At 44.6% G+C, this 25997-nt stretch overlaps 1 protein-coding gene across 1 annotated transcript in view; it reads left to right on the top strand.

Moving 5' to 3' along the window:
- TSHZ2 (teashirt zinc finger homeobox 2) overlaps window positions 1-25997 on the top strand; it is a 455171-nt gene that overhangs the window by 402414 nt on the left and 26760 nt on the right. The gene's annotated exons all lie outside the window — the stretch shown is intronic.

The raw sequence follows: 25997 nt of genomic DNA, 5'->3' as shown, positions 1-25997 counted from the left end.
GATCTCCAGCATTCAGCCCAGAGCCCAGTGCCCAGAAGACACTCAAACCACATTCATTAGAAGAGAGAAGAAACCAAGGAATGTACAAAAGACAGAGCATCTTTGTACCGTTCTCAAGCCGGTCTCCAATATTGTTCATGCTTATGATAAGATAAAGCCATTACTTACTAGCAAAATGAATAATTAACCATTTCTCAAAGCTTAGTGGGATGGACAACAAGGGAGATTGCCGTGAGCGATACGTCTAAATGACTTCCTGACACACAGCTCACAGCCTCCACTCTGCACACAATATTTCCATCGATCGCCAAATGAGTTGAGGCCGTTTCCTGACAGTTTTGGAGGGAAAAGGGGCAAACCGTTAGGCTCCTATTCTGTCTTTAGCATTTTGCAATTAGGAGCTGGTCTTGGGGCTTCCCTGGTGGCTCAGTGGTTAAGAATCCACCTGCCAATGCAGGGCCCATGGGTTCAAGCCTTGGGCCGGGAAGATCCCACATGATGCGGAGCAACTAAGCCCTTGCAGCACAACTACTGAGCCTGCACTCTGGAGCCCGTGAGCCACAACTACTGAAGCCCGTGTGCCTAGAGCCTGTGCTCCACAACAAGAGAAGCCACTGCAATGGGAAGCCCGTGCACTGCAACGAAGAGTAGCCCCCGCTCGCCACAACTAGAGAAAGCCCACGTGCAGCAACGAAGACCCAACGCAGTGAAAAATTAATTTTTTTTTTTTTTAAAAAGAGCTGGTCTTGTTTAAAGTTCGATCTATCATTACCTTTAATACCGAGATAGGACGCTTTGATCCAAGTGGAATCTGAATGCCTGCCTGGTATAACCCAAAGGTCAGCTGCTTCCCAATGCACCTTTCACTCTGTACATCATCCAGGCCAGCTGATGTCTGTTTCAACCGAGCGGTGGGCTGTTCTCATGATGGTGCGATGGGGAACTGATGTCGCATGAACTTTTCTGCAGTTGCTTCTTTTCCGATTGACAGCCTCACCCAGCACCCTCGGCCTGCCTGTTCATCTCACAGAGACGGGACCCCGGTTCCCTCTCTTCCGATTAGCTTGGGTAACGATTGGGATCATTTAGGACTTGCACTGCATGATCATCTGTACAGTTACAAAAAATAAAACATTTTAATATGAGCAGTCACTGCATGTTTACTGTATCGTATTGCTGAGAGCTGAACGGATGCCAAACGCTATAACACAAGGGGAGATGTGAACTCTAGAATGATGACACTAATAAGGAAATTACAAAAGGCCCAACAAATGGCATTTGTGTTAAATCAATAATGCTCTGTTTGTTTTTTTTAAGTCTAATCTTTCTTCAAAAAAGAAAATTATCTTTCTAAACAGTTGGCGATTCCTATTCTTGTTCGTCTTCCCGAACATAATTAAAAACATGTTGTGGTGTCTACTTAAGACATCAACTTTCCCAAGGCTGTCTTGTCCACTGCGCTTTAAACAAAGACACTTGTTTTGGCATTGTTCCCTTAATTAATCATTGGAGGCTTTATTGCTGTACCAAAAAAAAAAAAAAATGTGTCTCTGTTTAATGATTCATCACAGGTCCAGTTTCTGCAGAACTTAATCAAATACAGAACCAACTTTCTAATCAGCTTAAATACCAAGAAAAAGTAATAATGATGCAGACCATGTTTTTAGGATGGTATTTGATAAGGAATGTTGGTATATGACAACTTGTTAATATAGGTTGCTTAGGAATTCTTTCACGGAGTTGAGATGGGCCCTTTACTTTTGGAGTTGAGGACGGAAGCTCTTTATTTATTGAGAAAAATAGAACCTTTGATGGTTCAATGAATATCATTTAGCACTTGGGGTTTGCTGAGGAAGAGGTGAGGCTTTGATGGGCCCATTTGAAAAGAGCCCAAAGAATTTCATGTCTTCATATGCAAATTTTAAGGTTCACTCTGAGAATCAGCCCATGCATCGCAGGGTAAGGTTGACTCCAGGAAGTGCTAAGTCTGCCATTGCTGACTCTGATCAGGCCACGGATCCTTCCCTGCTTTTACTCTGCCTTGAAATCACTGGGATGCCTGTCCACCAAACTTCCCTTTTCCAGGCACTTCCCTGAGCAGGATCCACACAGAAGTCCCTGATGCAAGAAAAAACAAAACAAACTGAGCCATCTCTAAATCACACCAAGTCAGATCTAGGATTTTGAAAAAAGTCTCAATAGGAAAACAAAATTACTGGAGGAGGAGGTATCTCATTTGAATTCAATCAACTTACAAAACGCATCCTTTTCTGGACTTGCTGTTCGTGACACCCTGAAGAAGTTTTGAGCTGCTGAGCTTTTATTATTCTAATAATAATAATAATATTCCATTATCATCATCACTGTAGTAGTAGTAGTAATCATAATATCATCTCTGCTGTATTTGTGAGAATTTTAAATGTGATATGTTGATCATTGGTATAGTTTTGAAAACACATTAATATGAGCTGTAATTCAATGTCCCTCAACTCCCATTGCTCGAGTCAAATATTATTGCAACTGTCATTTATGGAGCCCTCACATTATGCCAGGCATGCATACGCACACTTGAACGCTGCTTGTCACGAACCCAGAGCCGCCACTCTGAAGTCACATGCCTCTAGGAGCCAGGCAGGAATAAGCAAGAGAGCCAGTATGGAAGACAGTAGGGAGTGGTGGGGATCATGGCAAACTACAGAACACTTGCTTAGTCCAAAGGAGGTAAGGAGCTCGTCATGTCCGTGTAGAAATTTGGACCCAGGGTTGCCAGTTTTTAATTTTTTTTAGAAAAGGCTATTATGTGAGAATTTCTGATTTTTAACTTGTTGGCAACAACTCCAGATTTTTCAAATACCCTGTGCAGTTCAAAAAAAAAAAATGTATCTTCAGGCCAAACACAGCTCTCCAGCCAACAGTTTAAGGCCTCTGGTGTCAAGCAACATTTGAGATAAAGAGTATTTCTCTTTCCCTATCATCTTCTACTTTATCTCCATTGATAAAAGCCAGAGCATTCCATATTCATTGCACAAATAGGTCTGGCCACCCAGAGGCAGGTGGAGGAATGTGATGACCTCAGCTGATATTCCACAAGCCAAACGTTCTGTTCATCCACACGAGCCACTAGCTCTCTTGGTGTCTAGGCACATGGAGCCCCTTTGCCAGCAGCCTTCCTCTCTCCACATCATCCCCTGTCTCCTTGATCTGCTTACCCCATCAGCTAATTAATGTGACTTAACGGTAATAAGAAGCTCAGGTGTCTGCCGGTGCTGAGCACTGTATGAGTAGTTCCGTGTGTGCTGGTATGGTTGCTAGGCAGCTAGCAAAGGTGACTTCTCCACTGGGGCAACACAAGAGAGAGGCTTGTGGGATAAGCTTATTCTGCCAGAGGATGATGAAATCAAGACAGCTGAGTCACACAAGATGAACTCAGGTGGCTTCTGTTCTGTCCAAAGGGGAGGCACACTCATTGTTAAGACAGGAGCCCACTCCATTTATCCCCCTGCCATAATAAAGAACTGACACTCCACAGATGGGACCATGCACTGTTGTTGGCAGCAGAAATGGTTTTACTTTTTTAAGGAGGAATTTGGCAATAGCTGACAAAATTCGAAGCATTTATTCTCTTCAACCTGTAAGTTTATGGCTGGAAATTTATTTTTTACATCTATCTGGGCATGTGTACGAAGATGTGTGCATAAGGATATTGCCCTCTAGAGGGTAATGGTTAAAACCATGGACTCTGGTGCCAGACCCACTAGCTTGAATCTTAGCCCTTCCACTTACAAGATGTGTCCTGTTGGGCAAGCCTCTTCACTTCCCTATGCCTCAGTCTCCTCATCTGAAAACTAGGACTATTAAAATACCTATTTCATATGGTAGGTAGGAGATTAAATGAGTTAATACAGGTACAGCACTATTTAAATGCGTGGTATTTTCTACCCGTTGGAATTGCACAAGCATTTTTCAGTTTTCCATACCAGAAGATTGAATAGAGCCCTTTAAAAGAATGAAGTGAATCTCTATGTGTTGATAGAGAACAATCCCAAAGATTTATTATTTAATGGAAATACCAAGTGTCTATAGCATTCACCTTTGTGTTAAAAATAATATATAAATCATTCCCAACAAAGAACCTGTTATTAGCCACTGAGCTTAGTCCTGGTTTTCCTTTTATATAAAACTTTTACTTAAAAACTTATTTAAATAAGATTTAATGTGTGTGTGTATACATACACTTAAGTTTATCTATGGAGAGAATATTTCTGCACTGACCAGAAAGGAGCACTAGGGTTGGATGGGGCACTTTTTATTTTTGCAGTGTTTGATATTTTTTACCGAGTTCTTGTGCTATTTTTTTATCCAAGAAAAATCTTATTTAAAAGGAAAAGCCAGGACTAAGCTCAGTGGCTAATAGCAGTGGACTTTAGCCCAGGGCTCATGAACTCATATTTCCATGTGGATCTTTCTGATCTTCCTTGTTGATAAAGCTGCCACCACCCACAGTGAAGTAACCCTGGCTCCCGAGTGGAGCTGGTCTGTGGGAAGCCCTGATTCCAGCCCTTTTGGCTGGGTGAACTGACACAAGAAATGTCACCTCTCTGTGCCTCCTTTTTTTCAATGAGCACGAACAGCTCCTTACGGATTTTTAGAGGACTGACTGAGAGAAGGTTTGTGACGCGCCGGGGACAGGGCCTGTCATATATAAATAGGGGTTATTATTATATATGGTGGCTGATTTCCAGCTACCAGCTTTACAAAGGTGGCAGTGAATCAAGATGTTCACTATTGTCATTTATGCAAATTAAGAAGACAACACCTAGGGAAGAAAATATCTTTCCTGTCTCTCTCTCTTTTTCTTTTTCTTTCGTCTTTAACATGCCCCATTTCCAAAATCCCTTAAGGCTTCTGTTGATAACTTACACAATAAACACATTAAAATCAGCAAAATGCCAGGTAGGCTATTGTCTAAGATTCATCTTTTTAGTCCAGTGCACAGCTTGGGAAATGCCTGTTGGGGGAAAAATTAAAATATGCAATGATATTGTTGATTCTAGAGAAGCAGGCATTGCAGCTCAGATTGTGGTGCCCTCTACCCTGGCTCAGGGCCCCTCCTTCCATGTTTTCTGCTCATTCCTCTGCTCTCCATCCATCCCCATCACCCATGCAACCCCCCGACACACACAACCTTCTCCACACAGGCTTCCTGAATAATGCAACCTTTGTTACCCTAAAACTGGTTTTCAGATAATGCACCTATCTATACCTGCTTCTACAGCTCCCCTGAAATCCACATAATCTCTTAACCCCATAATATAAATAATAAGCGAAGCAATAGTACATTATAAGAAAACAACGTGGGCTTCCCTGGTGGCGCAGTGGTTGAGAGTCCGCCTGCCGATGCAGGGGACGCGGGTTCGTGCCCCGGTCTGGGAAGATCCCACATGCCGCAGAGCGGCTGGGCCCGTGAGCCGTGGCCACTGAGCCTGGGCGTCCGGAGCCTGTGCTCTGCAAGGGGAGAGGCCGCAGCAGTGAGAGGCCCACCCACCGCAAAAAAAAAAAAAAAAAGAAAACAACGTGATATATTATATATGCATGTATGTACATATTACATGTGTACATATATTATATATGTGTACATGTATACACACACACTCAGGCACCACTGCATTAGAGCACATAAGCAAAAGTCTGGATTTTAGAGGAGTAAGACCATATTTAACCGACAGTTATTTGCACTTTTTATATTGATATTTTGAAATAAAAGCTAAATAACACGTGTGTGTGTGCGTGCGTGCATGCACGTGTGTGTGTGTATACATCATCGTGAAGCCAACAACTACCACAAGGGCAATGGAGTCAGGGAAAGGTTCAAGCAGGGTTCACACGGTCGGATTTGCAATGTAAGAGGGTTACCCTGGTGCCCGTGTGAAAGGCAGAGGCAGGAGGCCATCTAAGTACATCATAATCATCATGCTCACTGTTAGTTACAAAGGGCTCAGAGGGAGAGAAAAGAGCAAAGACCCTTGGTGACCCCAGCACTGAGCCCAGCTGGTGCTTTGGACATTGTTGGAATTCTCAGTGGTCATCAGAATGATGGTGGTGGGTAGAAGAGCCTTCAGATATGGAAAGAACACAGGTCAGGCTTCACTGACATCGTTGACCAAGTTGACCAAGGGAACTGGACCTAATAACAATATTCAGAAAATCTGCTAATCAGGCCTCCTTTCTTCATACAGCGGTTGGGCTTTATTTACCTGTCAATTTCCCCTAGACTCTGAATTCCTTGAGAGCCCAGTCTTTGCTCTTTTCATCTCTGTGGCATCAGGGATTAGGATACCAGGTCTGGGGACCAAATCCTGCCTATTACCTGTTTGTGTAGATAAAGCTTTAGGGACACAGCCACACCCATTCATTAACACGTTTGCCTTAGTTCTACAATGTCAAGGTAGAGGACCTGATACAGAGACTCTATAGCTTATGAACTCTAAAGTATCCGGCTCTCTAAGAAAGTTGACCAGCCCCTGATCTAGCATCATGCAGAGAACATATATTTATTCAATGCACAAATGTGAATAATAATCATAGTAGGACTTCCACTGATTCCTTTTCGGCCGACACACCCCTTGAACTGCATCCCCAAATGTGAAACCTTTTTCTGTGTCGCACTCATTCTCCTAATTGTCCAGTCCTTTGGGGAATCCCTGAACAGAGCTGGATTCAGTGGGGCCCTTGAAGACAGCAAACGGAAGCATCTCGAACAGATGTTCTCTCAACCTTGGCACTAACAGCGTCTTGGGCAGGACAATTCTCTTGTGGGGCTGTTTTGCGCATTACAGGATGTTGAGCAGCATCTCTGGCCTCCACCCCCTGGACGGCAGTAAGGCTGTGCTCCTGTGCATGACCTTCAAAATGTCTCCCAGGAGGCAAAAATCTCCCAGTTGAGAACCATGGCTCTAGAGAGAGATTGCAGATAAGAACTAAGTACCGGGGTCACTTGTAAATGTCCCTGAGGATATTCCCCACATTAAAAAAAATACTTGACAGGGGACTTCCCGGGTGGTCCAGTGGTTAAGACCCCGCGCTTTCCACTGCAGGGGGCACAGGTTCGATCCCTGGTCGGAGAACTAAGATCCTGCATGCCATGCGACGTGGCCAAAAAAAAAAAATACTTGACAGGAGTTTACACAGCCTCCCTCTGTAGTGTAGTCTAATTACCCAATTCAGCCTTAGACAGGAAATTTCTGATGTCTAACCTAAGTCCCATATGCTGCCTTTGCCCCTCTTTTTTCTTACTCTCTCATGAATGAAAATTAAAAAATAGAATCGGTGCTTATGCTCTCCATATTAACCCTCTCCCATGACGGTCTCTTTACAGAGGAAGTTGGTAAATGCATAATGCAATCAGTCAGTCATTCAACAAACACTACTGAGTAGCTCCTCTACCCAGCACTGCTTTAGATGCTGAAATAGAACAAGGAACAAGACTGACCAGGTTTCGGATCTGATGGAGCTACATGAGATCTTTTAGTTCCTCTTTTGGTGAGAGGAACAAATTAGCAAACAAATAATCAAGACAACCTCAGTTACTGTTGAGTGTTTGATGCCATAAGAGTGAGTCAATTATATCTCAATGAAGCTGGAGAGAAAAAGAGTAGGTGGACCCTTAGCTAGGATGGTAAGGAAAGCCCTTACTGTGGAGAAGGTATTTAAACAGAGGCCTAAATAACACTAAGGATCAGAGAGATAGAAGTGGGCAGAAATGCCTGATTTCCATGCATTACCCTTTTGGAGTTTGTGTTCTGACGTGGGTACACGGAGGCCTCTCTCCTGATGTTCCCCCCGTGTTCCCTTCCTTCTGATGTGAGGGGAGAAGCCTCCAAGTAGTCCTGGACTCTCTGAGCAGCTTCATGAAACAGTCCTCTCGATTAGCCTGGCTCTGCCCGAGGTTCTCATGCGGATTTCCTCAGTGACTGTGGTCAGCGCCAAAGTTAAGGGACCCTCAGATTCTCCAGGAGATTGACCAGAAACTGAGGTCGCCTCCCAGCCCAGCCCAATCCCCACAGGCACCAACAGCAAGACAGGCACCTGGAAGGGAGTGAGTGAGGTTAGGATGGCTAAGAGGATGTTCAGTCAAGTCAGGGAGGCCTCTGACCACCTCCACTAGACCAGAATATGAAAGTCTGGCGGCACCTTCCTCTCTCCTCCAGCCCCTCCAGTCAGTTCCTTTCTTTCTCCCAAAGGATAAGTCGCCTCGTACAATAAACCAGATCCCAGAAGTGAGTGATAACATGAGAAAAATTCAGACAGGTTGGAAAGTTGTAGCTAGTTGCTGGAGGGAGCCAGGAGGGAAACATCAATTGTTCGGGGATTTGGGCAGCTTTATGGACAGGCTGTCCTGTTCTGCCTGTGACCCCGCCTCCTTAGACACACAGCAGACAGGAGAGTGGGCTCTGGGGTCCTGCAGATGTGAGTGCAAATCTGGGCTGCACTTACCAACTGCCAGACCTTGAGGAAGGCTTGAGCAAACTCTTTGACCCTTCGTTTCTTTGTCTGCAAAATGTAAGGTCTACTCTGGAGGGTTGTTATGATGATGAGAGATAGGTATATGTTAATAATAATTAGTTTATTATTATTATTGAGTTTCTGCTGTGTACTAGGCACTGTGCTAAATTCTTTTCATAAATATTTAATCTTCACATCAGCCCTAAGTGAAGGACCCATTTTATGGATGAGAAAAGTGAGGCTTAGAGATGTTAAAGAACATGCCCATGTTTACCCACTTTGTAAGGAGCAAAGCTAGTATCTGAACCCAAATCCTGGGTTCTTACCACAGGTCCCCGTCTGCTGTGGGCAGTCCATAAAAAATACTGCATCATGTGCCATGGTTCTTATCCCCGGGGGAATAAGCGTGTGCGTGGATGGACAGAAATCTGCCCTCGCTCCCCACAAACACGGGCAATGTGAGCAAGCTGCTCGGGCCGAAGGAACACTTCACTCTGAGCTAAAGCAGCTGTTACTAGAAGGCAACTGTCCTAGGGCCGGAGGACACCACGCTGCTGGTTTCCCAATACACCCTGCTGAGCCCCATGGCTGGTGTAATCACGCCTGGATCATATGTGCACTCCACCCCTCTCTGTGTCTCTGCCCTGGGCATAAAGCCGGGATTCATAAATTCATTCATTCATTTAGTCAACTAACATTTATTTATTAAATGCCCTCCACCCCTCAATGCCCGGCACTGCTCCGTAGAGAAGTGCGTAAGATGGACATAAATCCTGTCCTCAGAGAGCTCACGCTCTGCAGAGGAAGAGAATCCAGAGAGTAAAACATGTACCATGTGCAGGGCCACGCAGGAAGAATCAGGAATCTGCATCAGCAGGAAGGGAGGAGAGGGAGTCAGGTGCAGGAAGATGCTCAGGATGAAATCGGGGTTAGAGAAGGGGGCCAGGTGAGAGTGAGCTGGCCAGAAAGCTGGGAGAAAACGTTCCAGGCAGAGAAAAACTGCGAGAGGAACCAATGGCCCAGTGGCGAGTCGGCAGTTAGAGGAAAGTCTCACTGACTGCATTCCTCAGAACACCAACCCCACAAGATGCTCATTTGGAAAAGCCTCTGGGGTCCAATAACTTTTGCAAATACCGCACACCCAATGTTTGGAGTTTGTATTGCCCGTTAGCATAAAGAAAGACAGACAGTGAGGTCCTGAGTTGGAGCCTTGTTCAACCTAGCCTCAGGCCAGCATATGTGACTACACGGCCATCTCTTCCTGGAACACCTGTTGGCATCCCACAGAGCTACATCTCCATGGCAACCAACTGGGGGAACTCTGGTTTAAACTAAGGGCCCTTCCTCTACAACGATGCACAGTTTCTTGACTCTCTGTCCCACGCGGGATCATTCAACAAACACCCGTTGAGCGCCTCTTTGCCAAGGGTCAGTCACTGAGCCAGACCCAGCTGGACATGGAGCAGGGACAAGACCCGCTATCCCCTCTTAAAAAATCACGTCCACGGGCCTCCCTGGTGGTGCAGTGGTTGGGAGTCCACCTGCCGATGCAGGGGATACGGGTTCGTGCCCCGGTCTGGGAGGATCCCACATGCCGCGGAGCTGCTGGGCCCGTGAGCCACGGCCGCTGGGCCTGCGCGTCCGGAGCCTGTGCTCTGCAGCTGGGGAGGCCACAGCAGTGAGAGGCCCGCGTACCGCAAAAAAAAAAAAAAAAAATCACGTCCACAACACAAGCAAACGTAGGAAGAGAAAAGCGCGTGGCTGCTGACACTTCCCTGGGAATTCAATGACCCAAACTTTCCAGTGGACGCTTTTGGGGACCGAATGGAACAGACCTATTCCAAATCCCTGCTCTTGTCTCTGTGATGTTTCCTGGACTCACCCATACTAGGAGGGCACAAAGATGATCCTTACCAAATCTGGGTGCTTTTAAAGGAAAGAAGTAGTGGTTGCTTAGAGATAAGACAGAAGGGAAAATCGCTCCGCAATTTGTACCTCCTCCAGCCCTTCTCAAGAGGAAGGGCATTGCGAACTTCAGGACCACCCCCTGCAGACCCAATTTCAAACCAACACCCACAGAAAACACCTCAGCCCTAAGTGGTCTCTGAGTTAGAATGAACCGACTTCCGCCACCTCCTACACACCAGCGGGTCAGGGCTCTCATTTACCACCTGCATAGGATTCATTTTCAAAGGCCGGGCTTTCCTCATAATGATCTAGAGTCCAAGAACAGGAAGCAATGCTGGGGGAGGGGAAGGAAAAAACCTTCTTTATTGACTTGTAAAATATACTTATTTTAGTCACCCCTGAATATACTCACGTTCAGTTCAAAATACTAAGTCTCATTCGGTGAATAGTCAAGACGTCAGGAGCAATGGGACAGTGTTAAGAGCATAGAACACACATGATAACATCTACACTTACGAGCAGTAATTTAAGCTCCTGCTTTGGGCCAGCTGCTATGAAGGACGTTACCTATTTAACTCCGTGCTGCATTCTTAGCCCCATTTTACAGATGAGAAAACAGAGGCTTTAAAAGGTGCAGTAGTTTACCGAAGGCCACACAGAAAGACACACAGCCAGATTAGACACCGGCCTTGAGTTGCCTCCTTATGAGAAGTATATATCTGGATCTTGGTGTGCTTGAATTTCCTGCAAGGGCATCTTTAGGAAAACCTGCCAACATCACTGTGTTCTTCAGACGCTCTGAGAACTCACACACATCACCTCATGCCTCCCTCTTCATCCACGCTGCAATATTGAAAGGTCCATTGGTTTCCCCCCACTTTGGCCAGTTAGGCAACTGATGCTTCAAGACCATCCAAAACTGGTCCAAAATAACCAAGCTGCCAAGTAACCAGTTCACACCTTAAGCCAGCAGTTCTCACCCAGGGCAAGTTTGCCCACCAAAGGACATTGCATTATCTGGAGATATACTGGGTTGTCATGACTGGGGCTGGTGGTACTGCTGGCATGTAGCGGGTGGAGGCCAGAGGCGCTGCCACACCCTGTGCCACACAGGGCAGCTCCCCCATCCCACTACAAATTATTACCCAATCCAGAGGGCAGTAGTGGCAAGGCTGAACAACCTTGGTTGGCTCAGGTTTATGTAGCACCAACGTTGATAACCTTGCACTATTTTGCTTCCCTTCGGGTTTCTAAACCTCAGCAGTATTGACATTTGGGGCTAAATATATGTGTGATGTGGAGGGTGTCCTGTAGAACACGTGCAGGATTTTCACAGCGTCCCTGGCTTCTACCCGTTAGAGACCAGCAGCTCTGCCCGCTCCCTGAGTCATGACAACCAAAACTGTCTCCAGAGGTCGCAAAATGTCCCCAGCACCCTGCTCGTAACCCAGGACTCCCTCTCCTTTCCCTGGGCGTGGGGGGGAAGTCACCCCCAGTTGAGAACCATTGCCCTAACCCAAAGAAGATCAGTTTAGCTATGAAGTAAGCCTACCAAAATGGTCCTGGAAAATATTGAGAGGGCCTTCCCCAGTGGCAGTGGTTAAGAATCCTCCTGCCAATGCAGGGGACACGGGTTCGAGCCCTGGTCCACGAAGATCCCACATGCCGCAGAGCAGCTAAACCCGCGAGCCACAACTACTGAGCCTGCGCTCTAGAGCCCGCGAGCCACAACTACTGAGCCCGCAGGCCTAGAGCCCGTGTTCCGCAACAAGAGAAGCCACTGCAATGAGAAGCCCACGCACCGCAACGAAGAGTAGCCCCCGCTCACCGCAACTAGAGAAAGCCTGTGCGCAGCAGTGAAGACCCAATGCAGCCAAAAATTCATTCATTCATTAATTTTTTAAAAATTGGCTTATCACCATAAAAAGAAACGAAATTGAGTTATTTGTAGTGAGGTGGATGGACCTAGAGTCTGTCATACAGAGTGAAGTAAGTCAGAAAGAGAAAAAGAAATACTGTATGCTAACACATACATATGGAATCTAAGGGGAAAAAAAGGTCATGAAGAACCTAGGGGCAGGACAGGAATAAAGACACGGACCTACTAGAGAATGGACTTGAGGATATGGGGAGGGGGAAGGGTAAGCTGGGACGAAGCGAGAGAGTGGCATGGACATATATACACTACCAAACGTAAAATAGATAGCTAGTGGGAAGCAGCCGCATAGCACAGGGAGATCAGCTCGGTGCTTTGTGACCACCTAGAGGGGTGGGATAGGGAGGGTGGGAGGGAGGGAGATGCAAGAGGGAAGACATATGGAAACATATGTATATGTATAGCTGATTCACTTTGTTATAAAGCAGAAACTAACACACCATTGTAAAGGAATCATACTCCAATAAAGATGTTAAAAAAATTGGTTTATCAAAAAAAAGAAAAAGAAAATATTAAGAGAACATTCTGGATAACCATAATTTAAATATGTAAAAAAAAATGTAGGTGGATGTGTGTGTGTGTGTGAAGATAGGTTAAATGCCTGGGCACGTCTGGCAGAAAGAAATACTCTCTTTTATGATTTCCTGCCCTAGTATTGTTGGGGCAACAGATTGGCCAACCTCTTTATTTCCCAGCTCTGCTTTATCACTTCCGTCACATTGGGTTTCAGAGACTATACAGCAGAATAGAAATATAGAGCGGTGTTCCCTTTTGTCCCATTGTTGTGGACAATGTTCTATTTTTGGAGCCCCATTATTATTCCAGAATGAATTAGATCTTAATTTGAAGCAATGTTGCAAGAAGAGCAGCAAGCGGCCCTGGAGGCTCCGTGATTGACCCCACAAGGGGAGACTGCAAATCTCTCTCCCTTAGAGAAGCTGCCTGTCCTCAGACACTGGGCCACAGAAGAGGCAGGTGAAAACCAGACAAGCTCCGAGGTCTGGTACCACGTGAATGAGGCGCTCATTTCCCTGGCAGGAAGCTTATCCTTCTCCAGTAAACTAAAAATGTACATCTGAAAAGCCCGAGGGATCTTCACTGGTGATCTTCTATTAAAAACGTTCATACAGGGCTTCCCTGGTGGCGCAGTGGTTGAGAGTCCGCCTGCCGATGCAGGGGACACGGGTTCGTGCCCTGGTCTGGGAAGATCCCACATGCCGTGGAGCAGCTGGGCCCGTGAGCCAGGGCTGCTGAGCCTGCGCGTCCGGAGCCTGTGCTCCACAACGGGAGAGGCCACAACAGTGAGAGGCCCGCGTACTGCAAAAAAATAAAAATAAAATAACAAAAAAATAACATTCATACAGCAGGATATCATTCCATGAGAAAGAAGGAAATTCTGTTTGCAACAAGATGGATGAACCTGAAGGACATTCTGCGAAGTGAAGTGAACCAGACAGAGAAAGACAAACACTGTATGATCTCACTGAGATGTGGAATTTAAAAAAAAAAAAGGCAAACTCATAGAAACAGAGTAGAGGGGTGGTTACCAGGGGCTGAGAGATGGGGGAAATGAGGAGATGCTGGTCAAAGGGGACAAGCTTTCAGTTATAAATGAATAAGTTCTGGGAGTCTAATGCACAGCATACTGACTATCGTTAATAATGCAGCATCGCATACTTGGAATTTGCTAGGATAGATCTTAAGCAGTCTCACCACACACACGAAAAAGGAAACTATGTGAGGTGATGGATGTGTTAATTAACCTGATTGTGGTAATCATTTCACAGTGAGTATGTTTCTCAAATCATCACATTGTACATTTTAAATATATACAGTTTTTAATTTTTTTGCAGTACGTGGGCCTCTCTCTGTTGTGGCCTCTCCCGTTGCGGAGCACAGGCTCCGGATGCGCAGACTCAACGGCCATGGCTCACGGGCCTAGCCGCTCCGTGGCATGTGGGATCTTCCCAGACCGGGGCATGAACCTGTGTCCCCTGCATCAGTAGGCGGACTCTCAACCACTGCACCACCAGGGAAGCCCAATATATACAGTTTTATTTGTTAATTATACCTCAGTAGAGTGGTTGGAAAAAAAGAATTTCCATGGCTGGGGAAACTGAGGCACAGCTAAGATCTAGCAAACTTCCCATGATGATATAAATCAGGGGTCAGCAAATGTTTTCTGTAATGAGCCGGGGAGTAAATATTTTCTATTTTTCAGGTCCTACAACCTCTGTTGCAGCTGTTCAGTTCTGCAATGTGCAACACGGCCATAGAAGGGATGTAACTGATGGGCCATGTTCCACTAAAACTTCCTTTATGGAATCTGAAATCTGAATTTAGTGTAATTCTCAGATCAGGAGATAATCTTCCTTTCATTTATTCTCACCCACTTAAAAACGGAAAAAAACATTCCTCGCTCCTGAGCCGTAGGAGAACAGGCAGCAGCTGGGTTTGGTCATCCACCTCTTACATGAAACACGACAAAAGAGGGACACCCTACCATCTCCAAAAAAAAAAACCTCGTATATTCTCACTTATCTGTCCTTTAGATGAAGGAGACCACCCTGGACATTTGGAACTTGGTTTGGTTAGCACTACAGGAGTTAATCTTGCCAGTACCTGCATTTCTGGAATGATCTGTTTTTATAGGATTGGATAAACATTGTAGGACAAACTTGGAGTAACTTAATGCTGGCTTTTGCCTTTTCCTGCTATGATTCCATGAAATAGGGGTCTACAGTAGAAAGTAACCAATGAACTGGATTTCCTTAGGACCTCCCAGTTAAAAAATAAAATAGAGAAGAAGAAAGAAGAAAGCCTTGGGTTCTAAACTGTATAAAATACAAAGATCTCAGGTCCCGTGTAAAAGGGGACTCAAAAAAATGTGCCTCCAACGTCTGTCTCTCTGTAAAAAGCACAGACAAACATCCAAGCCGAGAGAAGAGATGCTTAGCTTAGAACTTCTTGGTGGTGATAAATTCTTCATCAACCCTGGATTAAGTTTCTAAAAGGGATGCTTCTACTTTTTTTTTAAGTTAACATGATCACAATTTTCAGATTTTCAACTACTTATAAAACTTTTTCTTCCCCTCCTTCTCTCACAGAGAAGGTCAATCACTTTTTAGATATAAGAGAATTTGAGAACAGATTAATGACAAAGACAAATGATGATTTTTATTTTAGCGGAAGTTTCAGTGCGTTTTCTGCCCGGCCCGGGTACTGATAATAAAGTACACTTGACATATAACTGTGTAAGTTCTTTGCTTTCAAGTTCAACGATGGATCAAAAGAGCGAATCCTCTCTTTAAAAAGAAATGTCTTGGAAGGAAAAATAAAAGGAAGGTTGGGGGAAAACTCATACATCCCTTTTGTCTTTTTCTCTTCTTTGTGGCCCAGAGACAGAGCCTTGAGTGACTTCTTCAGAAAAGAGATCAGTGAAATTGTCAGTTGATTACTTCTCCTTGATTAGCATTTATAAGAGCCCTGTGATACAGTATTTGCATTCCTATTTAGCCGTGATTTTTGTGGGGCACCAATGATTAAACTTGTCATGGGGCTTGATTGACGGGGTCAGATCTTCACTTTCTACTCTTTTGAAATTAAAAACAAATGTGTCAGCTCCCTTCATGGGCCGGAGCGCCGTGAAGCTCGCCTGCCTTGTCATTGCAGATAGGTCAGGAATGTTTTAATTTTAGGGATGGATTCTGCTTGTCAAGTAGAGTGTGATGGCGTGTGGTTCTGGAGATGAGATGTGAAGGGTGTAAAACAAAGAAGGGGAAGAACAAAGACAAAGACACTCACATTATTAGACAGATTTAATTAGTCTGAATGGATATTATGCTGGATGAAGCAGTGAGCTGTGAAATTAACCCTTGATTACAGATTGGCGGATCATACTCAGAAAGAGAATCAAACCTCTGTGAAGAGATGCGAGGTGTGATTTCAGTTTCCTCTGCCCTCCTGGGTTGCGTGCCAGATCCCCACCATCACCTCCACCCCCGTCTACTGAAACACCAGAATCTGTGGGGAAGTTCGTCTTTAGCGTGTGCAAGCAGGTGTACATAGACAAGGGATCCTGGCTAGCTTTCCTCCCTTCAACGTCGGAGAAAGCGACAAGCCATCGGTGGTTGGGTGTGAAAGCTAAGAGGCTCACAACGATACAGGTTTCCAAATCCAAAAGAGAGACTATGAATAGCTAAGTTTGAATGAGGGTTGTTTATGTTGAGCATCTGCGTTGAATAGCTCTATCAATCGCCGTAGAAGCTCACCTCCTAGGAATGTCCCTGATACAACCTTCCCCAACATGTCCCTACATGTCCACAGTCTTCTCCAGTGCATCTCAGCTACACTGTGACTCCCACAAGTTCCACGCATATTAAGAGAGAGATGGGAGGCCTAGACACCTGACCCAACACTTGTGTCCAATTAAGCAAAAATCGCTTATACCGAGGACCTCAACAAGGAGGGGACAGTTATAACAATGCACATAAGAAGGTATGTGGGTCTGAGATTTATGCAAATCATCAATAGGATATGAACTTGGCCGAGAAAAGCCTTGTATAAGCTGTACCAATTAATGTCTCTACTTCTAAGTGACTCCATCTAGATTATTCTCCAGCACCAGTCCCAGGAATGTGAAGGCTCTGGGGGCATCATACAGAGGAGGAGTGTCTGTTAGGCTGGCCCAGAGTCATGTGGAAAGTCAGCAAATTAGGGGGAAGTGGAGTTACAGAATTTGCTTTGAGGTCCTTCCCCAAACCCAGCCTTCTTGTTGGCTAATAGGGAGTAAGCCTCCTTCCCTAACACCCTCCCACCATTGTGCTGAGAATGGAGTCTGAACTGTGCACTTAAAAGTGCCAGAAAGACATCCCGTGTCGTTACTATAGGTCAGTGTCAAAAAAACATGGCACTAATTCTAAGTCACTTTTCTGGCTCTGGCTCCAGTCTTCCTCATCACAGCTTCTCACCTTCATGTATAAGTGGCTCCAGTTTAGGAAACTCCCGGTGGAGGAACTCCCTGAACAAACAGTTTTCAACTGGGGTCTTGGGATTCTGGATCAATTACAATCAATTGCACATAATTCATTCCCAATCGTTGTTGAAGGTTGAAGGTAGCCAGTGAACTCACTGGCATTACACTGGAATTTTCTGAATGTTAGAAACGGAAGGGAAATTGTGATCTTCACCCTGCTGTGCCTATGGGACTCTTGTGTGTGTGAACATGTTCATAGGTCAGGGTGAGGGAAACGTGGGGAATCACTGCTCTACCAGGAAACGTGAGGTCTCTTTCTTAGTAAGTGCTCTGAGTGACCAGCCAGTGGGGGGCACATTGCTCCAGGCAGATGAAGCTCAAGGTCCTTTGATTTATGGTCTCTGGAAAGCCAGACTGTTTCTACAGGTAAACACAGCTCCTTGGAAGTGAGGATTGTTTTCTTCCCAGAGACAATGTAGTGTTTCTGAAGAAATTCCTTTCTTAGCCCTGAGCAATAAGAGAAATAACCTACAGTCTCCAATTAGACTTCTCTGAGTTTCAGAGGAGGAAGGGACTTAAGTTCATCAGGGGATGCCCAGCATCAGCACCCCTGCCCCTGAACACACACACAGTGATTTACATGGCACTTGGATCGGATCATCTTTTTTTTTTTTTTTTGGATGGCTATATATTTGTTCTCAAGCATACGCAAATGTGTGTATGTGTCAGGATTCCTCAACGTCAGCACTATGGACTTTGTGATCCGGTTCACTCTTTGTTGTGGGGACTGTCCTGTGCATTGTAGGATATCTAGCAGCACCCCTGGCTTCTACCTACTAGATAACAGTACCTTCACTACCCTAAATGTTTCCAGGCATGTCCAAATGTTCTCTGGGGGTCAAAGTCATCCCCAGTTGAGAAGCACTGATATATATCTATAATTCCATGGATACTAGTGCTTAGGATAAAACTGAAGAAGAAAAAAGTGACTCAAATTAAATAAGAATATTAGGTTAAAACAAATAGTAGAGACGATACAGGTGATCATGATGTGGCAGAAATCAAAAGGGTTGTATGTGACAAAAGAAGTTTAGGAAGCACCGATTTGGCATTAAATTCACATTTTACAAATGGGGATAATTGACATCCAGAACATGGAATGGGTTTGACCAAAATCACCCAGCTATTTGTCCCTGTGTTAATCTCACCAAAATAATGCAAGAAAAGCACTTAACACAGTGCATAGCACATAGCAATTATAATAACCCCTAACATATATTGAGCACCTGCTATGTGACAGCTTTTTACATGTAGTAACTCATTTAATATTTACAAACAGCCCTGTGAGGTAGGAATTATTATCATTCCCATATACAGGAAGAGATAAGGAAACGTGTGAAACAAATCCATGTTGGGAAGAGGAAGATAATAAGCCATGTGGTGGAGCTGTGGAAGGGAGTATGCGATTTATCATTTATGCTTTCATGCCATAGTTTAAAATATTTCTCTTGGGAATTCCCTGGCAGTCCAGTGGTTAGGACTCCGTGCTTTCACTGCCGAGGGCCCGGGTTCCATCCCACCATTCCATGGGAAACTAAGATCCCACAAGCTGTGCTGTGCAGCCAAAAATATAAAATAAAATACTTCTCTTAATGCCTACTATGTGCCAAGTAACATGCCACATGTGACCCAGAATAAGTACTCAACTCCTAACAGCTATGATTAGTTATTATTCCCATGGCTTTGTGTGCTGTTACTGCATTAGTAGAGACAGGCTGTAGCTGCCATTTCTGCATATTCTTCCTGCCAAACTGGAGAACTTGTTTTTTTCATTTGGGCTTCCAGAGGTTATTTCCTGTCAAAGAAAAGCGGGAAGGGACTTCCCTGGTGTTGCCATGGTTAAGAATCCACCAGCCAATGCAGGGGACATGGGTTCAAGCCCTGGTCTGGGAAGATCCCACATGCCACGGAGCAACTAAGCCCGTGCTCCACAACTACTGAGCCTGCGCGCCTAGAGCCCGTGCTCCGCAGCAAGAGAACCCACCGCAATGAGAAGCCCATGCACCACAGCGAAGACCCAATGCAACCAAATAAATTAAATAAATAAATAAATAATAAAATTAAAGATAAAATAAAATGCCAAAAAAAAGAAGAAAAGCAGGAAGGTTATAAATTAGAAATGCTTTCAGCTGCAAATAAAAGACAACCTTACTTAGAGTGATTTAAATAAATTGAGATTTTCTTTTCTCACTATCATGGCCCCCAGAAGTAGATAACTATGGCGTTGCATCAATGGGTTAATGATGTTAGAAGGTGTCTCTGTGAGTCTCTTCACTGTTGTCTCACAGTCGCAGGGTGGCTGCTGCCATGAGACAGGATGTCCACATCCAAGGCGGGAAAAGAAGTGAAGTAACTAACTATACCAGCCACCTGTGTCCCCTCTTCTTAGGGGGGCAAATCTTTCCCACAAGCCAAGTCGAATTCCACTTAAGCTTCCTCAGCCAGAGCTGTGTAACTTTTTGTCATCCCTAGAAGCAAGATCCTGTGACGTGAGTGTTTAGTTGGGCGCATTGCCACAGAGAACAAAGCCAGGATTTTATCAGCAAGAAGAAGAGGGAACTGGATACTGAGTAGACAACCAATAGCATCTGTCCCAAGAACCATCCCGGTAGCAAGGATGCTCTGTGAAGCCTATTCTCCTTTCCTCCCATGTCCCTTCTTATCCAGTGGCTGGCAATTGGCTGGAGATCTTTTTTCCATTCTGAATTAACATTAATTAACCGACAAATGTGGACTAAGGAAATACGTTGACCAAAAATGTCCCGAGTGCAATGGACAGTATGAGGTGCTGTCACCACCACCACCTCCACGACAAAAGTGACCACCTGAGCACTTACCTGAATGCTATTTCACATACACTATCTCATGTAATCATCACAGTGACATAGGTGTTATCATCCTTCCCATTTAACAGAAGAGGAAATTAAGTTTGCAAAAGGCAAGTGGTTCATTTATGCTAGCTCAGTTTAGAAGTGGCAGATCTGGGTTTGAACCCAAGCCTGAGGAACCCCAAAGCCCACTGTCTTCACCTTCAAAGTACTAACAATACAACCGGGGAGTCAAGTTTAACTATCTTGGGAAGTAGTTTACCAGCACTGCAGGGCAAAATAGAGTAAGTGTTAAGACATGTGGTCCTAGAAATAGGTTTTGGAAGAATAACAAGGAAGATAGTTTTCATGAGGGCCAGATGTAGTCAAGAAAGACACTTGAGTTGTCCCTTAAGAGATATTTGACTTGGTTTTCATATGTAGTGGTTATTAGTGTCAGTGCTGGCCTCCCAGCTACAATAAAAACAGAAACACAAACAGAGCTTAGGAAATCTGGATGGCCACAAAGCAAGCAGAGACCATTATACCCAGTGTAGATCTATTTGGAGTTTGGGGGCATTTTTGAGGTTTCTTAGGGTCCGCTGCCAGTCCTGTGACCATCTGCCTACACCAAGGGCTTCAGTTGTTATCCGTGCTTTGGCCAAGCTGAGACCAGGCAGATCTGGAGACACAGCTGCCGAGGGCATGTCGGGGGCTCTCCCTGCTTCTTGAGCGTGTTTGTTCAGACTAGTCTGCCTAAACCCCATCCAGCATTCCTCCAAGCTGAAAAAGGAGAAAGTGTGCTTACATGTCACATAGCGTTTCTGAATGCCCATGAATGTAAAAGAAAGAAAATAGAACCCCAAAAAGACCAGGATACATGATATTCCCAAACCACACGAAAGACAGGAAGTTTTCGGAATGAGAAATCCGGTCCTTTCTAAAGGGATTTCCCTGCTGGTTTGGATACCATACCGGCCCTTTAAAAACTTTGAAAAGGAACAATTTTAATTTGATGCAGCTCAGTTTGACAAACAATTTCTGAGGACTTACTGTGTGCCAGGCTCTGTGCGAGATTCTAGTGTAACACGTTAGTGGATGCAAAGACAAGTAAGACCAAGAGGGATCCTTATAGCAGAGGAAGCCATAAAGACCTCACTGGGACCATAAAAAGAAATGAAATTGAGTTATTTGTAGTGAGGTGGATGGACCTAGAGTCTGTCATACAGAGTGAAGTAAGTCAGAAAGAGAAAAACAAATACCGTATGCTAACACATATATATGGAATCTTAAAAAAAAAAAAAAAAAAAAAAGGTTTTGATGGACCCAGGGGCAGGACAGGAATAAAGATACAGACGTAGAGAATGCACCTGAGGACACAGGGAAGGGGGAAGGGGAAGCTGGGACGAAGTGAGAGAGTGGCATGGACATATATACACTACCAAATGTAAAATAGATAGCTAGTGGGAAGCAGCCACATAGCACAGGGAGATTAGCTCGGTGCTTTGTGACCACCTAGCGGGGTGGGATAGGGAGGGTGGGAGGGAGATACAAGAGGGAGGGGATATGGGGATATATGTATACGTATAGCTGATTCACTTTGTTATACAGCAGAAACTAACACAACATTGTAAAGCAATTATACTCCAATAAAGATGTAAAAAAACAAAACAAAACAAAACAAAAAGACCTCACTGAGAGAGGACAGGAGGTGATATGGAATATGCTACGATGGACTGAGAATAAGATTTTCCTAAGATCTAGGCCCAGATCCCCTACTTGTTCACTTGTTTGAATGAGTCACTTTACCTCTCTGAGACGCAGTTCCCTCAACTATAAGATGGGCTTGGTAATACTCTCTACCTCACAGGGCTGCTGTGAAAATTTATGGAGATCATGCAAGAAATGCACTTAGCACACTACCTGGTACACAGTAAGCTCTCCATTCATTTTTTTTTTCTTTTTTTTTTGCGGTACACGGGCCTCTCACTGTTGTGGTCTCTCCCATTGCGGAGCACAGGCTCCAGACGCGCAGGCTCAGCGGCCACGGCTCACGGGCCCAGCCTCTCCGCGGCATGTGGGATCTTCCTGGACTTAGTGAGTGTCTGGAGTTTAGGAAGCATTCAGTTATGGTTTGCTGTGGCTATTATTGTTGCTGCTGCTGTTAAAGTATTTAGCACTGGTGTCTGGCAAAACATAACCCCTCAACGAGCACAGTGATGATCCTTCTAGAGCCTGAATGAGTCAGCATGACTCCCTCCCTGTGGGAGAATCTCTGGGAGACTGACCCTCTGGAATCCTTACCCATAATTAACCATGGGAGGTAATGTGCTTCTTTTCTTTCACCTCCAAGAAAGTACCCTAGGGCTTCCCTGGTGGCACAGTGGTTGAGAGTCTGCCTGCTGATGCAGGGGACACGGGTTCGTGCCCCGGTCCGGGAAGATCCCACATGCCGCGGAGCGGCTGGGCCCGTGAGTCATGGCCGCTGAGCCTGTGCGTCCGGAGCCTGTGCTCCACAACGGGAGAGGCCACAACAGTGAGAGGCCCACGAACCGCAAAAAAAAAAAAAAAAAAAAAAAAAAAAAAAAGAAAGTACCCTAGCTACCTGATCCTTCCAAAGTCATCATAAATGTAAAAGCCAGACTGCCCTACACAGGCCACATGCTACCGTATGGTGTAGTTATGCTTCTATGCTTGACACCATGTATGACTCAACTAGATAAAAGATGCAAAGGGTCTGGCCTCATGTTTCATTTCAATGGCTTTTCCTTCCTTCATGTATTGTGACCTAGAAACTCTGCGCTCCTGCGACAAGCCCTACAGTTTCCTCGGAAGTCCACCTCTTTACTTCCTTTCTCCGCCTCTACTCTTCCCACAGAAAGCCTTCCTGTATGTCAAAGTCCTGCTGAAGCACCACCTCCTCCAGAAAGCCTCCCTGGATCTTCTTTCTTTTCCCAAACTAGAAAAGAAATCCTCCCTGCCTCTCAGTATCCTCAGAATGTTCTTGTGTGACCTGTGTCAATCCGTATCTTGGTTTATAAGCATGTACGTGTTAGTCAGGACTATGGATTGCACATGACAGAAAATCCACTTAAACCAGTTTAAGCACAGAGGGAATTTATCAGCTCCTGTGAAGGTCAAGGGTGTAACTAGTTCAGACAAACCTGGATCCAGTGTTTAAGTGGAGTCATTGGAAATCTGGCCTTAGCCTCTCAAATCTCATTTGCTCTGCAGCAGCACAGTCCTCGGGCACAGTCCCCACCACGTGGGGGCTCGGAAGCCCCAAGCTGAGCCTCTCCAAAGAAAAGTGTTCCAGCAAATGCTTTTCATTGGACTGACTTGGGTCCTGTGTCCATGCCTGGACCAATCAGCATGGCCAGGAGAACAGAACACAGGGATTGGCCAGACTGGAGGCACATGCCCAGCTCTGTAGCTAGCAAGCGGAGTAAGCCCCATCCAAGCCATTGGCCTGAGAAAGAGAGGTGGTTCCCCAAAGGAAGATCAGGGTTGGTACCCAGAAGAAGCAACAGCTTAGGTCTAAAATCCCTGCAGTTTCATCTTTCGGTACCTCATGGAGCCTAGTCTTTTGTTCCTCATAAAGTAGATGTTCAATAAAATCATTGAATGGGTGAAAAAAAGGCAGGAAGGGATGAAATAAAGTACTTACCTATTGGATTTACATGTTTACTCTTTTGACACAGTTATACTGGCCAAGAAGAGGTCACACATCTGAATATTTCTCTAGCTAACTCTTTTAGGGAAAATCTTAGTAAAGCAGACATCACAGACCTTCCGTCTGGAGTCAGAAATGATGTAGAAGATACTAACATTTAATAATCCAAAATGCCTAACTCTCTATTTTTTAAAATGTCTTTAACCTAATAAGAGAGAATTCACCATGACCTAGTCCTTGACCCATCTGTTTGAATCTTTTCTTTCCAGCCATTTCTGGTCATGAAAAAAGGACAGGATTTCTGGCATCCTTTATGCTTCTTTGTTATTAAAAGCAGGATCAGTTAATAAATAATTATGATGCTCAGTTTCTAGGGAACGAGAAGATAAGGGCAGGAACACTTGAGTCTCACAAATGACATGCTATAGTATAGATTTTCACCCAGAGTGGAGAACAGCCTCGCGTCCTTTTTCTTTCCTGTGGCATAAATTGTTCTAATTATACGTGCAAGATCCTCTATCCCCAAAGATATGAGTTGGAGGCACAGTGTCTGTTCTTTTAATTCCAAGAAGCATTTGCAGTTACGTGTTCCCAGCCCCCCTTGTTTTCAAACTGAATTGTTTCAGTGGTAGCTTGGTGTGTCAGCTTGTAAGTCTATAAAACAGTTTTATACCAGCTGGAGATTCAACATGCTACATGAATACATAACAGTGCCTAACCAAGAAGGTTTGTAATTCAGTAATTAGCTGTAATTAATGAACACAAAGTGAAGACTCATTTACAGTTTAAATTATCACATTAGCTCCTGTCACCCTCTATGTACACAAAACAGCAGGAATTCAATTATTTTTATTCTTCAAAGCTAATTTAAAATTTAAGGGATGCCATTACATGAAATAATAGGTAGGAAATGTAATCGAAATCACTGGGAACAGTTGGCCGTCCTTAGAATAAAAAAAAAAAAAACGCGATCGCTGACGATTTGGAAATGCTTTTTCATCTGTGAACAGATGAAGGATTGAAATCTCTGCTCTTTTCACTATATTTAATTTAAAAGAGGAAGCAAGTTTGGTGGGTGCTGAGTCTTTGTGCAGAGAGAATCATTGTGCATAATTGTAAAAGCAGTTGATAACTGATAATGCTGTTGATAGAAACAAGATGACAGCCTGGGAGACTCACATTCCATTATCCTTAATGGGGGCTGAGTCTCCTGCAGCTGCACAGGGTTCCTGGAATTGTCACCCATTTTTGATGCATGATTTCAGCTCGGGAGACCTTATGCCATTGTCACATGGCTGTTGTCCTCAATTCCTTGTACATATATATGATAAATATTCTTTAATTCATTCGTCGAACATTGACCCAGCACCTCCTCTGTCTCAAGCACTGTTCTAAGTGCCAGGACCACAGCAGTGGGCAAAACGGACCACATCCTTGATCTCAGGGAGCCAACATTCCAGTGGAAAGAGACAGACAATAGCCAGGGGTTCTCATGCTTGGCTGTTAATAAAATCACAGGGGAAGCTTTAAATATACATGTATATCAACATCTGGTTCCCAATCCCCAATGAACCAAACCAAATTCTCTGAGAATCAGGTATGGGCATCCGTATTTTTAACAGCTTTCCAGGTGATTCTAATATGCATCAGAGTTGAGAACCACTGTGATCAACTAATAAATGAGCATTCTTTGGTGACACATGCTGTGATGAAAACGAAGCGAGGGAGGGTAGAAGTTGACTTGAGTGAATGTGCAGGGGAAACGCCTCTGATCAGTGACCTGGGAGGAGACCCAAATGGTAGAAAGGAGCCAGCCCTGAGAAGATCTGGGAGAATGTTGTTAGAACTCAGCCACCAGCCAAACTACTACTTCTTCTTCTCCTCCTCCTTCTTCTCCTCCTTCTTCTCTTTTATCTACTTATTAAATTATTTATTTATTGGCATTTTTAACCCTTTAACAATGTAAAAGCTTTCTTAGCTCAAGTGCTGTACAAAAACAAGCTACCAACCAAATTTGTCTCACTCAAACCAAGTTCTAGAGGGGAAAAAACGGGTCCACAAGTGCAAAGGCCCTGGGGCAGGTGTGAGTTTAATGCATTAGACCAGCAGGAAGAAGGCTTGAGTCAGTGGGGCTTA

The sequence above is a fragment of the Mesoplodon bidens genome, assembly GCF_964165515.1.
Source record: "Mesoplodon bidens genome assembly, chromosome: 15".
In the NCBI taxonomy this organism is placed as follows: domain Eukaryota; kingdom Metazoa; phylum Chordata; class Mammalia; order Artiodactyla; family Ziphiidae; genus Mesoplodon; species Mesoplodon bidens.
Note: the sequence above shows the minus strand (reverse complement) of the source record. Positions and strands in the feature narration are given on the sequence as shown.